The 24,531-nt window shown below is 44.8% G+C and overlaps 1 long non-coding RNA gene across 1 annotated transcript; it reads right to left on the bottom strand.

Annotated features, from left to right (window-relative positions):
- Nucleotides 1–1,220: 1,220 nt before the first annotated feature.
- Nucleotides 1,221–24,238, bottom strand: LOC139273848 (uncharacterized). The gene is made up of 3 exons (XR_011595404.1): nucleotides 24,152–24,238; nucleotides 20,613–20,792; nucleotides 1,221–2,324 (listed from the first exon to the last, which is right to left on the bottom strand). It is a non-coding gene; the product is annotated as an uncharacterized lncRNA (long non-coding RNA).
- Between the last annotated feature and the right edge of the window lie 293 nt (nucleotides 24,239–24,531).

Here is a 24,531-nt window from a genome sequence, read left to right as displayed (position 1 = left end):
TGATCCTACTTCTTGATTTTCCGAGCTCAGATCCTTTCCCTCTGCTGTCTTTAGCCCATCCTTTACTATTAGGGTTACGCCTCCTCCTTTTCCATTTTGCCATTTCTTCTAAAAGTTCGGTATTCTGGAATATTTTGTTCCCAACCATGGTCACGTTGCAACCATGTCTCCATAATGGCTATTAGATCAAACCTATTATTTTTTAATCTGCATTATTAATTCATCTATTTTGTTGCGAATGCTTCATGCATTCAGATATAGTGCCTTTAGCTTAGACTTTCTTCTATTTTTCCTTGATGTCTCCTCAGTCAGTAATGCCCTATTACCTTTGTTACTCTCTCTGTCCCTTCCTGACACACTCTGCTTATTTTTACCCCAAACTCTGGTTGACATGTCTCTTGTTGCTTTTTCTCTGTATCTAAAACGAGCTGTACTTTCCTGGTTCTCCCCACCCTGCCTTAATTATTTTAAGCCCTGTTTACTGCCCTAGTTATTCGATTCACCAGGATACTGGTTCCTGCCCAGTTCAAGTGGAGCCCATCGCAAGGGAACAGCTCCCCCTTTGCCTAGTGCTAGTGCCAGTGTCTGTAAAGCAAAACACCTGCCTCCCACATAACAGTTTGAGCCACACATTTAACATTCTAATCTACTTATCCTTGTAACAATTGGTGTGTGGCTCAGGTAACAATCCAGAGATTATTACCTTTGAGGTTCAGCTTTTTCATTCAGACCCCAACTCCTCCATCTCTTTCAGCAGAAACTCATTCCTAGTCCTACCTATGTCGTTGGTTCCTACATGGTCTACGACAACTGGATCCTCCCCTTCCCATTCCAAGTTCTGCCTCTGATCTGTTCCAGGGTGGGGGCAGTATATTCAGTGTCTGACCCTGAGCTGCCCCAGGGAGGGGGCAGTGAGTGATGTCCCTGTGGGATGCAGTATGTTCAATGTCTGACCCGGGGCTGCCCCAGGGAGGGGGCAGTGTGTAAGGTCCCTGTGGGATGAGTGAGTTCAGTGTCTAACCCGGAGTTGCCCACATTCCTCCTGCTCTAGGGGGCAGTCACTCTCCGCACAGGCGGAGTTAGTTGGAGGGACAGCATCATCTACTGGACACCGACGGTATTGCAAGGCACATCATGTCCGGCTCCATCCCAGAGAAATCCAAAACCAACCTGCATATTCAATTCATTTTATTATCAATTGTTAACAAAGTTTAGCTCCATTTGTTGCAGCTTCCAGTATTTGAAGAAATCCCTTTAAAAAGAGTTAAGTATGCTTGCAAACACAATCAGCATTATTTTTATCTGACCCTTTTCCTGTTGATTAATTGGTCAAATATCCAGAATATTAAACTCCAGCCCAGTTATAGGGGAATCAATATCAGCAGAAAGAAACCCCAACTGTCAGAATGGACACGATTCAGTCTGGGATAACAGCAGAATCCAAACCCTGCAATCACCTGTGAACTCGCTGGTGTCTTAGCAGGTAGGATAACCGAATGTATTCTTTCCCACACACGGAGCAGGTGAACGGCTTCTCCCTAGTGAACTCGCTGGTGTACCATCAGATGGGATGACAGAGCGAATCCCTCCCCACACACGGAGCAGGTGAACGGCTTCTCCCTAGAGTGAACTCGCTGGTGTACCATCAGATGGGTTGACCGAGCGAATCCCTCCCCACACATGGAGCAGGTGACCGGGCTCTTCCCAGAGTGAACTCACTGGTGAGTTATAAGGTTGGAATAACAAGTGAATCCCTCCCCACACACGGGGCAGGTGTACGGTCTCAACCCGGTGTGAATTCGCTGGTGTGTCAACATGTCGCTTGACCGAGTGAATCGATCCCCACACACGGAGCAGATGAACAGCCTCTTTGCAGTGTGACTGCGCCGATGTTTTTCCAGCTCAGACGGGGATCTGAATCTCTTCCCACAGTCCCCACATTCCCGCGATTTCTCCGTGGTGCGGGTGTCCTTGTGACTCTCAAGGTTGGACGATCAGTTGAAGCCTTGTCCACACACAGAACACATGTACGGTTTCTCCCCGCTGTGAATGGTGCAATGTTTTTTCAGGCTGTGTAACTGGTTAAAGCTCTTTCCACAGGCAGTGCACTGGACCACCCTCACTCGGGGGTGTGTGTGTCTCGGTGCGTTTACAGTTACGCTGATGTTTGAAATCTGTTCCCACAGACAGAACAGACAAACATTTCTCCTTCCACATTCAAAGGCCGATGATATTCAGGTCCAGAGGAATCGAGTGATTCAGTCAGATCTTGACGTGATGTTTGGTTTGAGTTTCCCGTCTGCAAATCCTCCCCTTCTAATACCCTGGAAAAGGAGTTTACAAAAACCATTACTGCAAGTACAGGATGGAAATTCAGAACAGGCAATTCTAGATTCTATGGAACATTCTTTCCTCTTGTTCCTCCAAAGCTGTAAATCCCCATCCCATGCACTCTCCGTCCTCCCTGTCCTGAAATTCAAACACATCGCATGTCTGAAGACAGCTTGTCTTCCACTCCCAGTTTTCACCACCAACTCTGTCTGGGTTCAGTTCTACACTCACTGGTTCCCCTCCCTCTCCTCCCCTGAAGGTGCTGACTCTGGCTGGGTTCAGTTCTACACTCACTGGTTCCCCTCCCCTGAAGGTGCTGACTCTGGCTGGGTTCAGTTCTACACTCACTGGTTCCTCTCCCTCTCCTCCCCTGAAGGTGCTGACTCTGGCTGGGTTCAGTTCTACATTCACTGGTTCCCCTCCCTCCCCTCCCCTGATGGTGCTGACTCTGGCTGGGTTCAGTTCTACATTCACTGGTTCCCCTACCTCTCCTCCCCTGAAGGTGCTGACTCTGGCTAGGTTCAGTTCTACATTCACTGGTTCCCCTCCCTCTCCTCCCCTGAAGGTGCTGACTCTGGCTGGGTTCAGTTCTACACTCGCTGGTTCCCCTACCTCTCCTCCCCTGAAGGTGCTGACTCTGGCTGGGTTTACTGGGACCCTGAATCCCCACCCACACATTGCCCTTTTGCAAAGATGGCCACACATGGGCGCTACAGCTCCATGAATCTCGATGGCGGCGCACAAAACTGTAGCTTTCCTTTATTAATAACAACAATTTTTATTCATATAGCACCTTTAATGTAGTACAACACCCAAGGCACTTCACAACCGTGTCACAAGACCAGTTACCCAAACATCTGTTGCAGGACATTTGGAAAAGCATAATTCAGTCAAGCAGAGTCAGCATGGTTTTATGAAAGGGAAATCATGTTCGACAAATTTGGTGGAATTCTTTGAGGATGTAATGAGCAGAGTGGATAAGGGGGAAATCAGTGAATTTGGATTTCCAGAAGGCATTTGATAAGGTGTCGCATAAAAGGTTACTGCACAAGATGAAAGAAAGTTCATGGGGTTGAGGGTATTATATTAGCATGGATTGAGGATTGGCTAACTAACAGAAAACAGAGAGTCGGGATAAATGGGTCATTTTCCAGTTGGCAAACTGTAACTAGTGGGGTGCCGCAGGGATTGGTGCTGGGGCCTCAACTATTTACAATCCATATTAATGATTTGAATGAAGGGACCGAGTGTAATGTAGCCAAGTTTGCTGATGATACAAAGATGGGTGGGAAAGCAAGTTGGGAAGGGATATAGACAGGCTAAGAGTGGGCAAGAATTTGGCAGATGCAATATAATGTGGGAAAGCGTGAGGTTGTCCAAATGGCAGAAAAAATAAAAAAGCAAATTATTATTTAAATGGAGAAAAATTGCAAAGTGCTGCAGTACAGAGGGATCTTGGCATCCTTGTGCATGAAACACAAAAAGTTAGCATGCAGGTACAGCAAGTAACCAGGAAGGCAAATGGAAGGTTGGCCTTTATTGCAAGGGGGGAGAGAGTATAAAAGCAGAGAAGTCCTGCTACAACTGTACAGGGTATTGGTGAGGCCACACCTGGAGTACTGCGTGCAGTTTTGGTCTCCTTATTTAAGAAAGGATATACTTGCATTGGAGGCTGTTTAGAGAAGGTTCACAAGGTTGATTCCGGAGATGAGGGGGTTGATTATGAAGAGAGGTTGGGCCTATATTCATGGAAGTTCAGAAGAATGAGATGATCTTATTGAAACATAAGATAATGAGGGGGGTCGACCAGGTGAATGCAATGAGGATATTTCCACACATAGGGTGAACCTAGAACTATAGGACATAGTTTCAGAATAAGGGGTCGCCCATTTAAAACTGTGATGAGGAGGAATTTACTCTCTCGGGTGGTTGTAAATCTGTGGAATTCTCTGTCCCAGAGAGCTGTGGTGGCTGGGTCATTAAATATATTTAAGGCGGAGACAGACATATTTTGAGTGATAAGGAAATAAAGGGTTATGAGGAGCGGGCAGGGAAGGGGAGATGATCAGACCAGCCATGTTCTTATTAAATAGCGGAGCAGGCTCGAGGGGCCAAATGGCATGCTCCTATTTCTTATGTTCTCATTACACAGTACCAGATATAAGATAGCCTGCTCCCTGGTTGGTTCTGCAGTGTACTGTTTAAGGAAACTCTCCCAGATACATGCTATGCTCAAGGCTACCTTGGTCTATTTGATTTGTTCAATTAATATGAGGATTAAAATTGTCCATGATTATTCCCATTCATTTTTTACAAGCCTCCATTATTTCTTGATTTATACTCCATCCAACAGTGTAGTTACTGTTAGGGGGCCTATAGACTATGCCCACCAGTGAGTGTAGTATTTATTCTGTATCTGTCAGTCTCTGGTTAGCGAGTGTGGCTTTTCCTTTATATCTGTAAGTTTATGGTATGGAAGAGAGGTTTTCACTCTGTACCTGTCAATTACTGGTAAGTGAGTGTGGGTTTCATTCTGTATCTTACATTCTCTGGTATGTGAGTGTTGGATTTACACAGTCCCTGTCATTTTCTGATATGCGAGTGTGGGTTTTACCTGTGTCTGTCTGTTTCTGATATGTGTGTGGGTTTTACACTCTCTCTCTGTCTATGGTATGTGAGTGTGAATTTTACTCTGTATATAACAGTTTTTGGTGCGAGTGTGGATTTCACTCTATACTTGTCAATCCCTGGTATGTTAGTTTGCAATTCCTCTTTGCCACTGGACCAAGACCTAGCTCTGTCAAGCCCATGTGGTGGCTGGTGTGCAACGGTCACCACATGTTAATAAAATCCATCCACAGGCATCTTTCATCCTTCAAGATGTAGTTTGGGATCTGGAATATTAGGTCCTTCATTGAAAAAACTGTGAACTCATCCCTTTTTGGCATGGAAGCAAGTCACCCTCGCTTCGAGGGACTGCCTATGATGATGAATTTGCGATTCCTCTATCCCAGTCAGTTTCAGTTATGGAAATGCGAGCTGTATTCTGTACCTATCAGTTTCTGAAATGTGAGTGTGCATTTTACTCTGTCCATGTCTGTTACTACTCTGCGATTGTGGGTTTTCCTCCGGCACTGTCAATTTTTGGTATTTGAGTGTTGATTTTCTTTATGAGTGCGGTTTTACTTTTTATTTATCAGTGTTTGATATGTGAGTGTGGGTTTTAATCTGTATCTGTCAGTTACTGGTGTGAGAGTGTGGTTTTCACTCTCTACCTTTCAATCTCTGGTATATGTGTGGATTGTATCTGTAAATTTCAATCTCTGGTAGGTGAGTGTGGGTTTTACTCTCGGTCAGTTTCAAGTAATGTGGGCTTTTGTCTATATCTGTCTGTTTCTGGTATTTGAGTGGGGCTTCATTCTGCACCTTTCAGTTTCTCTGATGTAAGTTTGGGTTTTATTTTGTATCTGCCAGTTTCTGGTATGTGAGTGTGGGTTTTGTCCTGTACCTGTTAGTTGTTTCATTCTGCACCTTTCAGTATCTTGTGTAAGTGTGGATTTTACTCTGTACCTGTCAGCTTGTATTATATGAGTAAGTGTTTAATCAGTACAATACCTCCCAGTTTCTGGTAAGGGAGTTCATATTTTAGTCTGTATCTATCACTCTCTAGGATGTGTGTGTGAGTTTTATTCTTTATCTGTCAGTCCCTGCGATTTGAGTGTGGGTTTTTTCTCTGTATCTGTCAGTTTCTGGTATATGGGTTTGGGTATTATCTGCATGTGCCAATCTCAGTAACATGAATGTACATTTTTGTCTGTATCTTTCACTCCCTGAGATGTGAGTGTGATCTTCACTCTGTATCTATTAATCTTTGGTAGGAGTATGAGATTTACTCTGTATCTGTCAATCTATGGTAGGTGAGTGTGGGTTTTATTCTGTATCTGTCGGTCGATGGTATGAGAGCGTAGGTTTTACTCTATCTGTCAGTCTATGGTATGTGAGTGTGGGTTTTATTCTGTATCCGTCGGTCTATGGTATGTGAGTGTGGGTTTTACTCTGTTTCTGTCAGTCTATCATATGTGAATGTGGGTTTTACTCTGTATCCATCAGTCTATGGTATGTGAGTGTGGGTTACTCTGTATCCATCAGTCTATGGTATGTGAGTGTGGGGTTTACTCTGTATCTATCGGTCTCTGGAATGTGAGTGTGGGTATTACTCTGTATCTATCGGTCTCTGGAATGTGAGTGTGGGTATTACTCTGTATCCATCAGTCTCTGGAATGTGAGTGTGTGTATTACTCTGTATCTATCGGTCTCCGGAATGTGAGTGTGGGTATTACTCTATCTATCAGTCTCTGGAATGTGAGTGTGGGTATTACTCTATCTATCGGTCTCTGGAATGTGAGTATGGGTATTACTCTGTATCTATCGATCTCTGGAATGTGAATATGGGTATTACTCTGTATCTATCAGTCTCTGGAATGTGAGTTTGGGTATTACTCTGTATCTATCAGTCTCTGGAATGCAATAGTATTTTCTTTTCTGTACCTGTCAGTTTCTGGTGAGTGACTGTGGTGTTCACTCTCTAACTATCTGTCCCTGGTATGTGAGAGTGAGTATTTGTCTGTAGCTGTAAGGGCCTGGTATGGGAGTGTGGGTTTCACTATCAGTCAGTGAATCTCAGGTACTGGATTGTGATTCTCTCTCAATCTGTCATTCAATGTGTCTGAGTGTATGAATCATTATGTTTCTCTTAGTCTCTGGTACTGTTTGAGTGTGGAATTAATTCTGTAGCTGTCAGTTTCTGTTACTGTTTGTGAGTGTGGGATTAATTATGTATCTGTTAGACTAGTGATGTGTGTGTGTGGGATTGATTATGTATCTGTTAGACTGGTGATGTGTGTGTGTGGGATTGATTATGTATCTGTTAGACTGGTGATGTGTGTGTGTGGGATTGATTATGTATCTGTTAGACTGGTGATGTGTGAGAGTGTTGGATTGATTATGTATCTGTTAGACTGGTGATGTGTGTGAGTGTGGGATTGATTATGTATCTGTTAGACTAGTGATGTGTGTGAGTGTGGGATTGATTATGTATCTGTTAGACTGGTGATGTGTGAGAGTGTGGGATTGATTATGTATCTGTTAGACTGGTGATGTGTGAGTGTGGGATTGATTATGTAATTGACAGTCTCTTGTACTGAGCTATTCTTGCTCTGTGTGACTGTTGGATTTGGTTCCTTCTCCACCTGCTGTAGGCGGATGATAGTTTGCGATTATCTGTGACTGTCTCAGGAGGAAGTTTGGTTCAGTCCATTACCTCCGTTTCTCTGCTCTTGTATGTTAGCTGTTGGGTTTGAGAGTCAGTGTACAGACACCAGCGTGGATTGACACTGACTCTGTTCATGTGTGCAAGGGAGTGAAATTGGATCTGCCTTTCAATGCGATATGATTGGACTTTGAAACAACACATTATTGTACTGTTCCAAGTGACTGTGGGATTCATAATATAACTCTGGAAATTTGGATCACTGTGGGACTGACAGCTTCTGCTGCCTGTGACAATATGATTGAGGTCAGTTCTGTGTCTCTGCGCACTGAGAGTGATAATGTACTTATGGTGTGTGAGAAGGAGCTGCCTGCACTGTTCCTTGTGTTCTGGGTTGAGGAAAGATCAAATTTATTCTGGATTGGTGATGTATTTTGCTCTGAGAATAATAATAGGAAAGCACTATTAGTTATGATACGGATAGCCAATGGAGAGATTATAAAAATAAAGTTATAATTAATGTGTTTGTGTATAATAAATCAAAGTATCTGGAGAGAGGAATCCACGATACAAACAGTGTCATTGCCTGACCTCACTGTAGTACAGCGACACTCAGATTCACCACACCAGGTGTGTAGGACGGTTCTATTGTAAGTTGTCAGCATCCAGACACAACCCAAACCCAGCACTGGTCCATGAATGGGAACACCCGATTGGCACAGTCCAGGTTTATATCTCCCACTTCCATGGGATGACCTGTAAAATTCTGAATTGCTTCCTGGAATATAACCACAGGTAGCTGGGCTGTGCAACAATTGTTCTCAGTCTATTGAAACAGAGTTAAGGGCTTGTGTCATTAACAGAATGTCAGAGTTACCAGATGCTGATGTATCTGAGGGGGCGACAATGTATCTCTCGATCACCAGCAACATGGTTCTGAAGAATTCAATGCACTGAAACAAAATAGCCCATTTTTGAAATATCTCCTATCACATTCCTCTTCTGGTGCCTGCAATAGATGCACTTTGTGACACTTCTCACATCCTCACTCTCAGGCTGTGTTTCCACTGTTCAATGTCCAAGAACAACAGACACTGAGATTGGAACTGAATCAGGAACATTCACGACTGATTTGGGGAAAGAAAGCAGCACTGATTTGAAAGAGCGAGGTGATTTACTTTCTCTGTTACCTTACACTGTACACACACAGCCCGAGAATGGGCTCCCACTTCCCCCACTCACTCCATGTACCGGAACTAGTTCCTGCTCCACTCTACCTCTTACAAACAGCCCCCGACTGCCGCTGAACTTACCCCGACTCAAAGCCCATCTGTGGACACAGTCCCAATGCGATGAGCTGCTGTAAGAAGGCTGCTGTTTGCTCCCTTACTCGGGCCCGGGATATCTCCGCTCCCTGATGTGTTCAATGATCATCAGCCCAGCACAGAGGAAACGGCAGCCGCTGACAGAGCTGGAGGAGCTCGCCAGGGCCCTTCCCGTCAGTTTAAACACTGGGGAGGGGAGGAGCAGCATGTATTTCGCGCATGCTCAGACCATCTTTTTGTCACAAATTAAATTAGCAAAAATGGGATTATTTCACAAGTTACTTTTATCACTAATTAAATGGGCCACATTGAAAGCATGTTAGTTATCATCAGAATTACTGAAAAAACGATTGTGTGAGCCTGACACTGGAGTAAGAGTGCCTAAACTGTTTTACTCATTCCGTCAGTCTCTGGTGTGTGTTTCCCTGTCAGTTTCCAATAGGCGAGTATGGATTTTATTTGCATATTATTGCTCAGATACGTGGGTTTGGGTTTCATACTGTACCTGTCAGTTTCTGCTATGTGAATGTGGGATTTATTCTGTACCGGTCAAGTTTTGATGCGAGTGTAGGTTTTATTCTGTATCTGTCAGTTTCTTGTATCTGCGCGAATCTTTATCTGTATCTGTCAGTTTCTGTTATGTCAGTGTGTGTTTTATCATGTACCTATCAGTTTCTGGTATGTGAGTGTGTACTTTAACCTATATCGTCAGCTTCTGGTATGTGAGTGTGATATTGACCAGTATCTGTCAGTTTTTCGGATTGGAGTGTGGATTTTATTCTGTACAATGGTACCAGAAAAGCAGGATGGGCAGTTACAACCTTATATGAGGTAGTGGCAAAAGGATGTTTACCCTCAGGAATGTCAGCACAACAGGCTGAGTTATGGGCCCTGTCAGAAGCATGTCGAATAGCAGAAGGAAGTTGGTGAGAGGGGAGCGACCTATCAAAGGCCCAGCGGGAGATCGAGAGCCAGCAGCAGTTGGTGAGACGCGGGAGCAGCCTATCAAAAGGCCCAGCGGGAGATCGAGAGCCAGCAGCAGTTAGTGAGACGCGGGAGCAGCCTATCAAAAGGCCCAGCGGGAGATCGAGAGCCAGCGGCAGTTGGTGAGACGCGTGAGACGCGGGAGCAGCCTATAAAAGGCCCAGCAGGAGATCGAGAGCCAGCGGCAGTTGGTGAGAGGGGAGCGACCTATAAAAGGCCCAGCGGGAGATCGAGAGCCAGCGGCAGTTGGTGAGACGCGGGAGCAGCCTATAAAAGGCCCAGCGGGAGATCGAGAGCCAGCAGCAGTTGGTGAGAGGGGAGCGACCTATCAAAGGCCCAGCGGGAGATCGAGAGCCAGCAGCAGTTGGTGAGACGCGGGAGCAGCCTATCAAAAGGCAGCTACAGCGGGAGAGAAAGCAAAATAGAAGTAGAAAGTAATCAAAAAGTGACGTCACAGCCAATGGGGTAAGTGATTGGCTGGTGATTGGTGAGTAGCTTTTCTTTTCTTTTTTATATCAGTAAGTGAACTGCAACATTGTTATTACCAATTTAAGTGTATCTAAGGTTAAGGCATGGCAGGAGAGCTCGGCCATGTGATATGCTCCTCCTGTACCATGTGGGAACTCGGGGACACTTCCGGTGTCCCTGGGCGCTACGTGTGTGGGAAGTGTATCCGCCTCGAGTTCTTGACGGTCCGCGTTGCGGAATTGGAGCTGAGGGTGGATTCACTCTGGAGCATCCACGATGCTGAGAATGACGTGAGTATCACGTGTAGTGAGTTGGTCTTACCGCAGGAGAAAGGTCCACAGCCAGATAGGGAATGGAAGACCAGCAGGAAGAGCAGTGCAAGAAAGATAGTGCAGGGGTCCCCTGTGGTCATCCCCCTGCAAAACAGATACACTGCTTTGAGTACTGTTGGGGAGGATGACTCATCAGGGGAGGGCAGCAGCAGCCAAGTTCATGGCACCGTAGGTGGCTCTGCTGCAAAGGAGGGCAGGAAAAAGAGTGGGAGCGCGATAGTGATAGGGGATTCGATGGTGAGGGGAATAGATAGGCGTTTCTGCGGATGCAACCGAGACTCCAGGATGGTATGTTGCCTCCCTGGTGCAAGGGTCAAGGATGTCTCGGAGCGGGTGCAGGACATTCTGAAATGGCAGGGAGAACAGCCAGTTGTCGTGGTGCACATTGGTACCAACGACATAGGTAAAAAAAGGGATGAGGTCCTACGAAAAGAATTTAAGGAGCTAGGAGCTAAATTAAAAAGTAGGACCTCAAAAGTAGTAATCTCGGGATTGCTACCAGTGCCACGTGCTAGTCAGAGTAGGAATCGCAGGATAGCGCAGATGAATACATGGCTTGAGCAGTGGTGCAGCAGTGAGGGATTCAAATTCTTGGGGCATTGGAACCGGTTCTGGGGGAGGTGGGACCAGTACAAACCGGACGGTCTGCACCTGGGCAGGACCGGAACCAATGTCCTAGGGGGAGTGTTTGCTAGTGCTGTTGGGGAGGAGTTAAACTAATATTGCAGGGGGATGGGAACCTATGCAGGGAGACAAAAATGAGGCAAAAGCAAAAGACAGAAAGGAGATGAGGAAAAGTGGAGGGCAGAGAAACCCAAGGCAAAGAACAAAAAGGGCCACTGTACAGCAAAATTCTAGAAGGACAAAGGGTGTTAAAAAAGCAAGCCTGAAGGCTTTGTGTCTTAATGCAAGGAGTATCCGCAATAAGGTGGATGAATTAACTGTGCAAATAGATGTTAACAAATATGATGTGATTGGGATTACAGAGACGTGGCTCCAGGATGATCAGGGCTGGGAACTCAACATCCAGGGGTATTCAACATTCAGGAAGGATAGAATAAAAGGAAAAGGAGGTGGGGTAGCATTGCTGGTTAAAGAGGAGATTAATGCAATAGTTAGAAAAGACATTAGCTTGGATGATGTGGAATCTATATGGGTAGAGCTGCAGAACACTAAAGGGCAAAAATCGTTAGTGGGAGTTGTGTACAGACCTCCAAACAGTAGTAGTGATGTTGGGGAGGGCATCAAACAGGAAATTAGGAGTGCATGCAATAAAGGTGCAGCAGTTATAATGGGTGACTTTAATATGCACATAGATTGGGCTAGCCAAACTGGAAGCAATACGGTGGAGGAGGATTTCCTGGAGTGCATAAGGGATGGTTTTCTAGACCGATATGTCGAGGAACCAACTAGGGGGGAGGCCATCTTAGACTGGGTGTTGTGTAATGAGAGGATTAATTAGCAATCTCATTGTGCGAGGCCCCTTGGGGAAGAGTGACCACAATATGGTGGAATTCTGCATTAGGATGGAGAATGAAACAGTTAATTCAGAGACCATGGTCCAGAACTTAAAGAAGGGTAACTTTGAAGGTATGAGGCATGAATTGGCTAAGATAGATTGGCTAATGATACTTAAGGGGTTGACTGTGGATGGGCAATGGCAGACATTTAGAGACCGCATGGATGAATTACAACAATTGTACATTCCTGTCTGGCGTAAAAATAAAAAAGGGAAGGTGGCTCAACCGTGGCTATCTAGGGAAATCAGGGATAGTATTAAAGCCAAGGAAATGGCATACACATTGGCCAGAAATAGCAGCGAACCTGGGGACTGGGAGAAATTTAGAACTCAGCAGAGAAGGACAAAGGGTTTGATTAGGGCAGGGAAAATGGAGTACGAGAAGAAGCTTGCAAGGAACATTAAGGCGGATTGCAAAAGTTTCTATAGGTATGTAAAGAGAAAAAGGTTAGTAAAGACAAACGTAGGTCCCCTGCAGTCAGAATCAGGGGAAGTCATAACGGGGAACAAAGAAATGGCAGACCAATTGAACAAGTACTTTGGTTCAGTATTCACTAAGGAGGACACAAACAACCTTCCGGATATAAAAGTGGTCAGAGGGTCTAGTAAGGAGGAAGAACTGAGGGAAATCTTTATTAGTCGGGAAATTGTGTTGGGGAAATTGATGGGATTGAAGGCCGATAAATCCCCAGGGCCTGATGGACTGCATCCCAGAGTAATTAAGGAGGTGGCCTTGGAAATAGCGGATGCATTGACAGTCATTTTCCAACATTCCATTGACTCTGGATCAGTTCCTATGAGTGGAGGGTAGCCAATGTAACCCCACTTTTTAAAAAAAGGAGGGAGAGAGAAAGCAGGGAATTATAGACCGGTCAGCCTGACCTCAGTAGTGGGTAAAATGATGGAATCAATTATTAAGGATGTCATAGCTGCACATTTGGAAAATGGTGACATGATAGGTCCAAGTCAGCATGGATTTGTGAAAGGGAGATCATGCTTGACAAATCTTCTGGAATTTTTTGAGGATGTTTCCAATAAAGTGGACAAAGGAGTACCAGTTGATGTGGTATATTTGGACTTTCAGAAAGCTTTCGACAAGGTCCCACACAGGAGATTAATGTGCAAAGTTAAAGCACATGGGATTGGGGGTAGTGTGCTGACGTGGATTGAGAACTGGTTGTCAGACAGGAAGCAAAGAGTAGGAGTAAATGGGTACTTTTCGGAATGGCAGGCAGTGACTAGTGGGGTACCGCAGGGTTCTGTGCTGGGGCCCCAGCTGTTTACATTGTACATTAATGATTTAGACAAGGGGATTAAATGTAGTATCTCCAAATTTGCGGATGACACTAAGTTGGGTGGCAGTGTGAGCTGCGAGGACGATGCTATGAGGCTACAGAGTGACTTGGATAGGTTAGGTGAGTGGAAAATGCGTGGCAGATGAAGTATAATGTGGATAAATGTGAGGTTATCCACTTTGGTGGTAAAAACAGAGAGACAGACTATTATCTGAATGGTGACAGATTAGGAAAAGGGAAGGTGCAACGAGACCTGGGTGTCATGGTACATCAGTCATTGAAGGTTGGCATGCAGGTACAGCAGGCGGTTAAGAAAGCAAATGGCATGTTGGCCTTCATAGCGAGGGGATTTGAGTACAGGGGCAGGGAGGTGTTGCTACAGTTGTACAGGGCCTTGGTGAGGCCACACCTGGAGTATTGTGTACAGTTTTGGTCTCCTAACTTGAAGAAGGACATTCTTGCTATTGAGGGAGTGCAGCGAAGATTCACCAGACTGATTCCCGGGATGGTGGGACTGACCTATCAAGAAAGACTGGATCAACTGGGCTTGTATTCACTGGAGTTCAGAAGAGCGAGAGGGGACCTCATAGAAACGTTTAAAATTCTGACGGGTTTGGACAGGTTGGATGCAGGAAGAATGTTCCCAATGTTGGGGAAGTCCAGAACCAGGGGTCACAGTCTAAGGATAAGGGGTAAGCCATTTAGGACCGAGATAAGGAGAAACTTCTTCACCCAGAGAGTGGTGAACCTGTGGAATTCTCTACCACAGGAAGTAGTTGAGGCCAATTCACTAAATATATTCAAAAGGGAGTTAGATGAAGTCCTTACTACTCGGAGGATCAAGGGGTATGGCGTGAAAGCAGGAAGGGGGTACTGAAGTTTCATGTTCAGCCATGAACTCATTGAATGGCGGTGCAGGCTAGAAGGGCTGAATGGCCTGCTCCTGCACCTATTTTCTATGTTTCTAAGGACAGGCAGCTAATGTTTACACAGATTCGCGTTATGCATTTGGAGTCGCTCACGACTTTGGTATGTTATGGCGGAAAAGAGGATTCCTCACTGCTGCTGGTACACCTATCCGAAATGGAAAAGAAGTCCGAGACTTACTGGAGGCCATACAATTACCTCAGGAAGTGTCCATCCTGAAGTGTAAGGCCCATACCAAGGAAAATACCACAGAAGCACAGGGAAATGCCCTAGCCGACCAGGCAGCTAAAGATGCCGCCTCACAGGGCGTTCCTCCAGGAGAACCAACACAGATGCGCAGATTGAAAGCACTCAGGACTCTGACACGAGACCTTCAAACAATGCAAGGCGAGTGCTCCCGAGAGGAAAAATGGACATGGATTGAGGCAGGAATTAAGCTTTGCGAAGATGGTGTCTGGAGACAAAGAGTTACCGACAAGCCAGTCGCGCCACAAGCGCTTATGCCTTTTTTAGCCCAACAGATCCACTCGTGGGGACATTTGGCCTCACAACAGATGACGGCACGGTTCCAGAAAAGCTGGTGGGATCGGGGATTTAAAAAACATGCCCAGCTGGTAACAGACCGCTGTGTGGTCTGCCAGAAAAATAATTCTGGACCCATCACGGTAATGCCCCAACTGAGGCCCCCTGCCCCTCTCGGACCATTCCAGCATCTGCAGGTTGATTATATATCTCTTCCTTCATGCCAAAGATACACTAAAATTGTTGTCATGGTCGACAGATTCTCTAGATGGGTAGAAGCTGTCCCAACTAAAAGAGCCACAGCCAATCACACTGCAAAGGTCTTGTGTAAGGATTACATTCCCCGATGGGGAGTTCCGAGTAGCATTGACTCAGATCAGGGAACACACTTCACAGGTGCTGTCTGCCAAGAAGTCTGTATGTTACTGAACATTACGTGGGATTTACACTGTCCTTATTATCCACAATCATCAGGACAAGTAGAACGAATGAATCGAACTCTGAAACAACAGCTTGCCAAATATCACCAAGAAGGAACACCATGGCCCCAGGCACTACCAATAGTGCTATGTAGCATTAGGGCAACCCCGAACAGAACTACAGGTCTAAGCCCATTTAAAATTATAACAGGAAGACCCATGTCGCTGCCAGGAACTATCGATTTACGGAAAGCTGATGTTCACTTAATGAGTGACACTTTGTTATCATACTGTCAGAACCTAACCAATGCTATTAGTTCTGTTTCCCGACAGGTATCGGCAGCTTGGGGTAATCCACCCGAAGGAGGACACGACATCATCCCGGGAGTCTGGGTCTATGTGAAAAAGTTGCAGAAAGAACCTTTGGGTGCCAAGTGGGAGGGACCTTACCAAGTGTTATTGACCACCCAGGCAGCTGTTAAAGTCCAAGGAAAGAAAGCCTGGATCCACGCTTCACACGTTAAATGAGCACCCGTAACTGAAGCTGAAATCTAATAAGGACAATTACATTTTGCGAAAATGTATAAATTTACTGTAGTATTGATTGTAGGTATTCTAGGCATAGGCCTACTTCTTACTAGCCGACCCTCTGCACCAAAGGGAAATAGTAGGGTAGCAAGGGAATTACATGTAAATACCTTTTACTTTTATATTGCTTGTTTATGTTATGCTTAAGGAAAGGTGGTTTACTGGTTGAATTAAGATATTGATTTGGATTAAATTGGAATAAGGTTAATTAACCTACTAAAACCAGACTTCCATTGTGGCCACGATGGAACTCGGGTTGGTGTAAATTTGTGTGGAAGCTACTAGTCTGGACATGTGGCGAAACACATCAACAAATTTTAGAAGGAAACTCTACTAACATGTATGAAATTATTTTGTAGAATGTTTAACCAGTGATACCTGAAGTTTTATGATTCAGTTTGTGAAAGAATCAAAGGGGGGATTGATAGAGTATTCAAACAGGCTCATTTAGACAGACTGTGAAAATTCACAGACCCCCAAGTCAAAGCTGCTACGTGCTGCTCAGCATGTTGCATTAACTCATCAATCAACATGACATTTTCGGACCTTGGGTAGCGAGCCAATAAAACGTTAAGACTTTCAATTGAGCAAATAAGGTCAAAGAAGGAGAGTTCTTTTCTGTAAATTGATCCAGGTATAAAGTACAGCCATTTTGACCATGTGTCTCAGTAAGACAAAGAAACTGGCAATCAGCCAGCAGTTTGTTACTCTCTGCCGAGATTAAAAAGTTAAAACTACCATCGGAGTTCGTATTTCATTGGAAATTAAGAGATCTAACAGTGGGTATTACTCTGTATCTATCAGTCTCTGGAATGTGAGTGTGGGTATTACTCTGTATCTATCAGTCTCTGGAATGTGAGTGTGGGTATTACTCTGTATCTATCAGTCTCTGAAATGTGAGTGTGGGTTTTAGTCTGCATTTGTCAGTCTCTGGAATGTGAGTGTGGGTATTACTCTGTATCTATCAGTCTCTGGAATGTGAGTGTGGGTATTACTCTGTATCTATCAGTCTCTGGAATGTGAGTGTGGGTATTATTCTGTATCTATCAGTCTCTGGAATGCAAAACTTTTTTTTTCTGTAACTTAGTTTCTGGTGAGTGACTGGAGTTCACTCTCTAACTATCTGTCTCTGGTATGTGAGTGTGAGTATTTGTCTGTAGCTGTAAGTGCCTGGTATGGGAGCGTGGGTTTCATGGTCTGTCAGTCAGTCACTCTCAGCTACTGGAGGTGATTGTGATTCTCTCTCAATCTGTCATTCAATGTGTCTGAGTGTATGAATCATTATGTTTCTCTCAGTCTCTGGTACTGTTTGAGAGTGTGGGATTGATTATGTATCTGTTAGACTGGTGATGTGTGTAAGTGTAGGATTGATTATATATCTGTTAGACTGGTGATGTGTGTGAGTGTGGGATTGATTATGTATCTGTTAGACTGGTGATGTGTGTAAGTGTGGGATTGATTATGTATCTGTTAGACTGGTGAGGTGTGTGAGTGTTGGATTGATTATGTATCTGTTAGACTGCTGAGGTGTGTGAGTGTGGGATTGATTATGTATCTGTTAGACTGGTGATGTGTGTGAGTGTGGGATTGATTATGTATCTGTTAGACTGGTGATGTGTGTGAGTGTTGGATTGATTATGTATCTGTTAGACTGGTGAGGTGTGTGAGTGTTGGATTGATTATATATCTGTTAGACTGGTGATGTGTGAGTGTGGGATTGATTATGTATCTGTTAGACTGGTGATGTGTGTAAGTGTGGGATTGATTATGTATCTGTTAGACTGGTGATGTGTGTGAGTGTTGGATTGATTATGTATCTGTTAGACTGGTGAGGTGTGTGAGTGTTGGATTGATTATATATCTGTTAGACTGGTGATGTGTAGAGTGTGGGATTGATTATGTATCTGTTAGACTGGTGATGTGTGTGAGTGTGGGATTGATTATGTATCTGTTAGACTGGTGATGTGTGTGAGTATTGGATTGATTATATATCTGTTAGACTGGTGATGTGTGAGAGTGTGGGATTGATTATGTATCTGTTAGACTGGTGATGTGTGTGAGTGTGGGATTGATTATGTATCTGTTAGACTGGTGACGTGTGAGTGTGAGATTGATTATGTAATTGACAGTCACTTGTACTGAGCTATTCTTGCTCTGTGTGAGTGTGGGATTTGGTTCCTTCTCCACCTGCTGTAGGCGGATGATAGTTTACGATTATTGATGACTGTCTCAGGAGGAGGTTTTGTTCAGTCCACTAACTCCGTTTCTCTGCTCTGGTTTGTTAGCTGTTGGGTTTGAGAGTCAGTGTACAGACACCAGTATGGATTGACACCATTTCAGTGTCTATCTGTTCGTGTGTGTGAGTAAGGGAGTGAAATTGGATCTGCCTTTCAGTGCGATATGATTGGACTTTGAAACAACATATTATTGTACTGCTCCAAGTGACTGTGGGATTCATAACGTAACTCTGGAAATGTGGATCACTGTGGAACTGACAGCTTCTGCTGCCTGTGACAATATGATTGAGGTTAGTTCTGTGTCTCTGCGCTCTGTGAGTGATAATGTACTTAACGTGTGTGAGAAGAAGCTGCCTGCACTGTCCTTGTGTTCTGGGTTGAGGAAAGATCAAATTTATTCTGGCTTGGTGAAGTATTTTGCTCTGGGAATAGTAATAGGAGAACACTATTAGTTATGATATGCACAGGTGATGGAGAGAATATAAATATAAAGTTATAATTAATGTGTTTGTTTATAATAAAGTAAAATATCTGGAGAAAGGAATCCGCGATACAAACAGTGTCATTGTCTGATCTCACTGCAGTACAGCGGCACTCAGATTCACCACACCAGGTGTGTAGGACGGTTCTATAGTAAGTTATCAGCATCCAGACACAACCCAAACCCAGCACTGGTCCATGAATGGGACAGAGAAACATAGAAAATAGGTGCAGGAGTAGGCCATTCGGCCCTTCGAGCCTGCACCAGCATTCAATAAGATCATGGCTGATCATTCCCTCAGTACCCCTTTTCCTGCTTTCTCTCCATACCCCTTGATCCCCTTAGCTGTAAGGGCCATATCTAACTCCCTCTTGAATATATCCAATGAACTGGCATCAACAACTCTCTGCGGCAGGGAATTTCACAGGTTAACAACTCTGAATGAAGAAGTTTCTCCTCATCTCAGTCCTAAATGGCTTACCCCTTATCCTAAGAATGTGTCCCCTAGTTCTGGATTTCGCCAACATTGGGAATATTCTTCCTGCATCTAACCTGTCCAGTCCCATCAGAATGTTATATGCTTCTATGAGATCCCCTCTCATCCTTCTAAACGCCAATGTATAAAGGCCCAGTTGATCCAGTCTCTCCTCATGTGTCAGTCCTGCCATCCCAAGAATCAGTCTGGTGAACCTTCGCTGCACTCCCTCAATAGCAAGAATGTCCTTCCTCAGATTAGGAGACCAAAACTGAACACAATATTCCAGGTGAGGCCTCACCAAGGCCTTGTACAACTGTAGTAAGACCTCCCTGCTCCTATACTCAAATCCCCTAGCTATGAAGGCCAATATACCATTTGCCTTCTTCACCGCCTGCTGTACCTGTATGGCAACTTTCAATGACTGATGAACCATGACACCCAGGTCTCATTGCACCTCCCCTTTTCCTAATCTGCCTTCATTCAGCTAATATTCTGTCTTCGCGTTTTTGCCCCTAAAGTGGATAACCTCACATTTATCCACATGCTACTGCATCTGCCATGCATTTGCCCACTCATCGAACCTGTCCAAGTCACCCTGCAGCCTCTTAGCATCCCCCTCACAGCTCACACCGCCACCCAGTTTAGTGTCATCTGCAAACTTGGGGATATTACACTCAATTCCTTCATCTAAATCATTGATGTATATTGTAAAGAGCTGGGGTCCCAGCACTGAGCCCTGCGGCACTCCAGTTTTCTGCCCCTTGGTATTCCGTAGCTCCACCCATACCGATTCCACATCATCCAGGCTAATGTCCTTTCTTACTATTGCATTAATTTCCTCTTTAACCAGCCGATTGGCACAGTCCAGGTTTTTGTCTTCCACTCCAATGGGACTACATGTAAAATTCTGAATTGCTTCCTGGAATATAACCACAGGTAGCTGGGCTGTGCAACAATTGTTCTCAGTCTATTGAAACAGAGTTGCGGGCCTGCGACATTATCAAAATGTCACAGTGACCGGATCCTGATGTATCTCAGGGAGCGACAATGTATCTCTCGATCACCAGCAACACGGTTCTGGAGAAGTCAATGCACCAAAACAAAATAACCCATTTTTGAAATGTCTCCTTTTACACTCCTCTCCTGGTGCCTGCAATAGATGCACTTTGTGACATTCCTCACATCCTCACTGTCAGGCTGTGTTTCCACTGTTCACTGTCCAAGAACAACATACACTGAGATTGGAACTGAATCGGGAACATTCATTACTGATTTGGGGAAAGAAAGCAGCAATGATTTGAAAGAGCGAGGTGATTTACTTTCTTTGACACACAGCCTGAGAATGGCCTCTCCCTTCCCCCATGCACTTCATGTTCCAGAACTATTCCTGTTCCACTCCACCTCTTACAGACAGCCCCCGACTGCCGCTGAACTTACCCCGACTCGAAGCCCATCTGCGGACACAGTCCCAACGCGATGAGCTGCTGTTTGCTCCCTGACTCGGGCCCGGGATATCTCCGCTCCCTGATGTGTTCAACGATCATCAGCCCAGCACAGAGGAAACGGCAGCTGCTGACAGAGGGGAGCTCGCCTGGGCCCTTCCCGTCGGTTTAAACACTGTGTGGGGAGAGGAGGAGCAGCATGTATTTAGCGCATGCTCAGACCATCTTTTTGTCAAATTAAATTAGCAAAAATGGGATTGTTTCACAAGTTGCTTTTATCACTAATTAAATGGGCCACATTGAGGGCATGTTAGTTATCATCCGAATTACTGAAAAAATGATTGTGTAAGCCTGACACTGGGGTAAGATTGCTTAAACTGTTCTATTCATTCTGTCAGTCTCTGGTGTGTGTGTTTCCCTGTCAGTTTCCAATAGGGGAGTATGGGTTTTACTTGCATATTATTGCTCAGGTACACGGGTGTGGGTTTCATACTGTACCTGTCAGTTTCTGCTATGTGAATGTGGGATTTATTCTATACCTCTCTGTTTCTGGTATCTGAGTGTGTGTTTTATTCTGTACCTATCAGTTTTTGTGAAGTGATTGTGAAATTTATTCTGTACCTGTCAGTCTCTGCTATGTGAGTTGGGATTTATTGTGTACCTGTCAAATTCTGATATGTGAGTATGGGTTATTCTGTACCTGTCTGTTTCTGGTATGTGAGTGTGGAATTTTATCTGTATTTGTCAGTTTCTGTTTTATCATGTACCTGTCAGTTTCTGGTATGTGAGTGTGTACTTTAACCTATATCGTCAGCTTCTTGTATGTGAGGGTGGACTTTGACCAGTATCTATCAGTTTTTCGGATCGGAGTATGGATTTTATTCTGTACCTGTCAGATTCCGGTATGGGAGTATGGATTTATTGTGTAACTGTCAGTTTCTGATATGTGAGTGTGGTTTTAATCTGTACCGGTCATTTTCTGGTATCTAAGTGTGGATTGCATCCTGTACCTGTCAGTTTCTGGAATCTGGATGTTGATTGTATTCTGTACCTGTCAGTTTCTGGGATGTGATTGTGGGTTTTTTTCTGTGCCAGTCAATTTGTGGTAGATGTGTAGGGTGTCAGTTTCTGGTATCTGAGTGTGGATTTTTACCTTTATATGTCAGTTTGTGCAAAGTGAATGTGGGATTCATTCTGTATCTCTCATTCTGGGGTAAGTGTCTGTGTGTTTCCTCTGTACCTGTCAATTTCTGGTATGTGAGTGTGGGTTTTATTCTGTATCTGTCAGTTTCTGTATCTGTGTGTTGCTTTTATTCTGTATCTGTCAGTTTCTGGTATGTGAGTGTGTGTTTTATCCTATATCTGTGAAATTTACAGATCAGAGACAGCCCTAAAAGACAATAGTTTCACATTATAGTCGACAAATGTGATTCAAAAATATTTGGAGTAGAGACGAGCTATTAATACGTTATATAAACCATATTTGTCAGGGGTACAGTGAGTGAGTGTGGAATTCATTCTGTATCTGTCAGTCTGTGGTACAGTGAGTGAGTGTGGGATTAATTCTGTATCTGACAGTCTGTGGTACAGTGAGTGAGTGTGGGATTCACTCTGTATCTGTCAGTCTGTGGTACAGTGAGCGAGTGTGGGATTAATTCTGTATCTGTCAGAAATGCAAGTGTTTGTTGTTGCTGTAGAAATGAAGCTTTTCAGTTACTTATGGTGGTTAACATTTACACAGAAGAAAATATCAGAAGCAGCCTCATGGATAACCATCGGGAAAGTGCTGTTACTGGTGAGATCACGATGTGCTCGATGCAAACTTGGCTAATAACCCTAGAGGTGATGGAACAGAAAGCAACATTTGGGGACGTTTGAGCGAGATGAGAAAACATAATCAGCGCGAGGAGCGTCGATCAGAGAGCTGGTGGGCAAGAAGCATTGAGCTCCTGTTTACTGCCCGATGCTATTTACAAAACAACGGGGAAGAACAGTCCCTGAATCTGTGAACTTGAGGAGGCCTTTCAGCACATGGAACCTGGAGGCAAATCATCCCTTTGAGCCTGTTCTATGAGGAACAGGAGGAGGCCATTCAGTCTCTCGAGCCTGTTACATTGGAACAGGAGGAGGTCATTCAGTCCCTCCAGCCTGTTACATAAGGAACAGGAGGAGGCCATTCAGTCCCTCGAGTCTGTTACATAAGGAACAGGAGGAGGCCATTCAGTCCCTCGAGCCTGTTACATAAAGAACAGGAGGAGGCCATTCAATCCCTCGAGTTTGTTGCACAGGTACAGGAGGTGGGCATTCAGCACCTCAGCCTTGCTATAAAGGAATTGGTGGAGGTGATGCATCGACTGGATACTGTTACACAGGAATAGAGGAGGCCATCCATCCTCTGGAACCTTTCACATCAGAATAGGAGGAGGCCATTCAGATCCTCAAGCATGTTATGTAGGAACTGGAGGAGGCCATGCAGCCCCCTGAGAATGTTATAGGAACTGGAAGAGGCCAATAAGCCAGTCGCACATGTTATATTGCGACTGGAGGAGGCCACTCATCCCGTCTAACTTATTATACAGGAACAGGAGATGGCTGTTCAGCACCGAATGTTGTTAGACAGGAACAGGATGAGGCCATTCTTCCCCTCGAGCCTGTTACATTGGATCAGGAGGATGCCATTCAGCCCTTCCATTCTGTTACATGGGAAGAGGAAATTCAGCCTCTCTAACATTAGAAACACAAGCAGACTATTCAGCCTTTGATTCTGTGACATGGGAACAGCAGGATGTTTTTCATCCCCTCGAGCTACTTACATTAGGAACAGGAGAAGACCACTCAGTCCCTCGGGTCTGTTATATAGGAACATGAGTAGGCCAATTCCACCCCTCGGAACTGTTAACCAGGAACAGGAGGTTGGCATTCAGCCCCTCGAGCCTGTTACAGAGGAATTGGAGGAGGCCATTCAGCCCCTCCTGCATGTTATATAGGAACTGGAGAGGGCCATTCAACAACTGGAGTTAAAAAGCAATAGGACGATGCAATTCTGCCCCTCGGGTCTGTTACATTAGCAATAGGGCAAGGGCAATCATCCCCACGGGATTGTTTCATGGGAACAGGAGGAGGGCATTCAGCCCATCGAGTTTGTTACATAGGAACTGGAGGAGGCTATTCAGTGCCTGGAGTCTGTTACACAGGAATAGAAGTGACTATTCAGTCCCTGGAGCCTGTTACATAAGAACTAAAGGAGGCCATTCATTCCATTCCAGCCCAATACATAGGTGCAGGGCAAGATCATTCTGCCCCTAGAGCTTGTTACATAGGAATAAGAGGAGGCCATTAAGCCCCTTGTGTTTATTACATTAGGAACTGGAGAAGGCCACTCAGTATCTCCAGTCTGTCAAATTAGGAACAGGAGGTGGCCATCAGCCCCCTCGGGCCTGTTACACAGGAATAGGAGGAGGCCATTCAACACCACAAACATGTTTAATTCAGATAAACTGTCTGTGTATCCGCACACTGTGATAGGTGCCGTACCTACTGTGTGTGAGAAGGAGCTGGTTGCACTGTTCCTTATGTCTCAGGTGGAGGAAACTTCACATGTGTTCCGGTTCCTTCAATTCCTTGCCTGTAGGAGAAGGTATCTCTGATTATTCAAGAATAGGAGGGGTAGAAAAGATTAAAGTGATGAATGTAATCGTTCAAATAATATTAATTATGAACATTCACAAAGGGAAGCCAGCGATACAAACAGTGTCAGTGTCTGACTCCACTGCAGTACTGCAGCACTCAGCTTCTGCACACCAAGTGTGTTGGGCAGATTTACAGCAATTTACTGACATCCAGACACAACCCAACCCCTGCCCTGCTTCAGGAATGGGACTACCCGATGGAGCACGGACTTTTACACAGCTCAG

This window comes from Pristiophorus japonicus, chromosome 9 (genome assembly GCF_044704955.1).
Source record: "Pristiophorus japonicus isolate sPriJap1 chromosome 9, sPriJap1.hap1, whole genome shotgun sequence".
Taxonomy (NCBI): Eukaryota; Metazoa; Chordata; class Chondrichthyes; family Pristiophoridae; genus Pristiophorus; species Pristiophorus japonicus.
The sequence above is the reverse complement of the archived record's forward strand: the minus strand, read 5'-3'. Positions and strand labels throughout refer to the sequence as shown.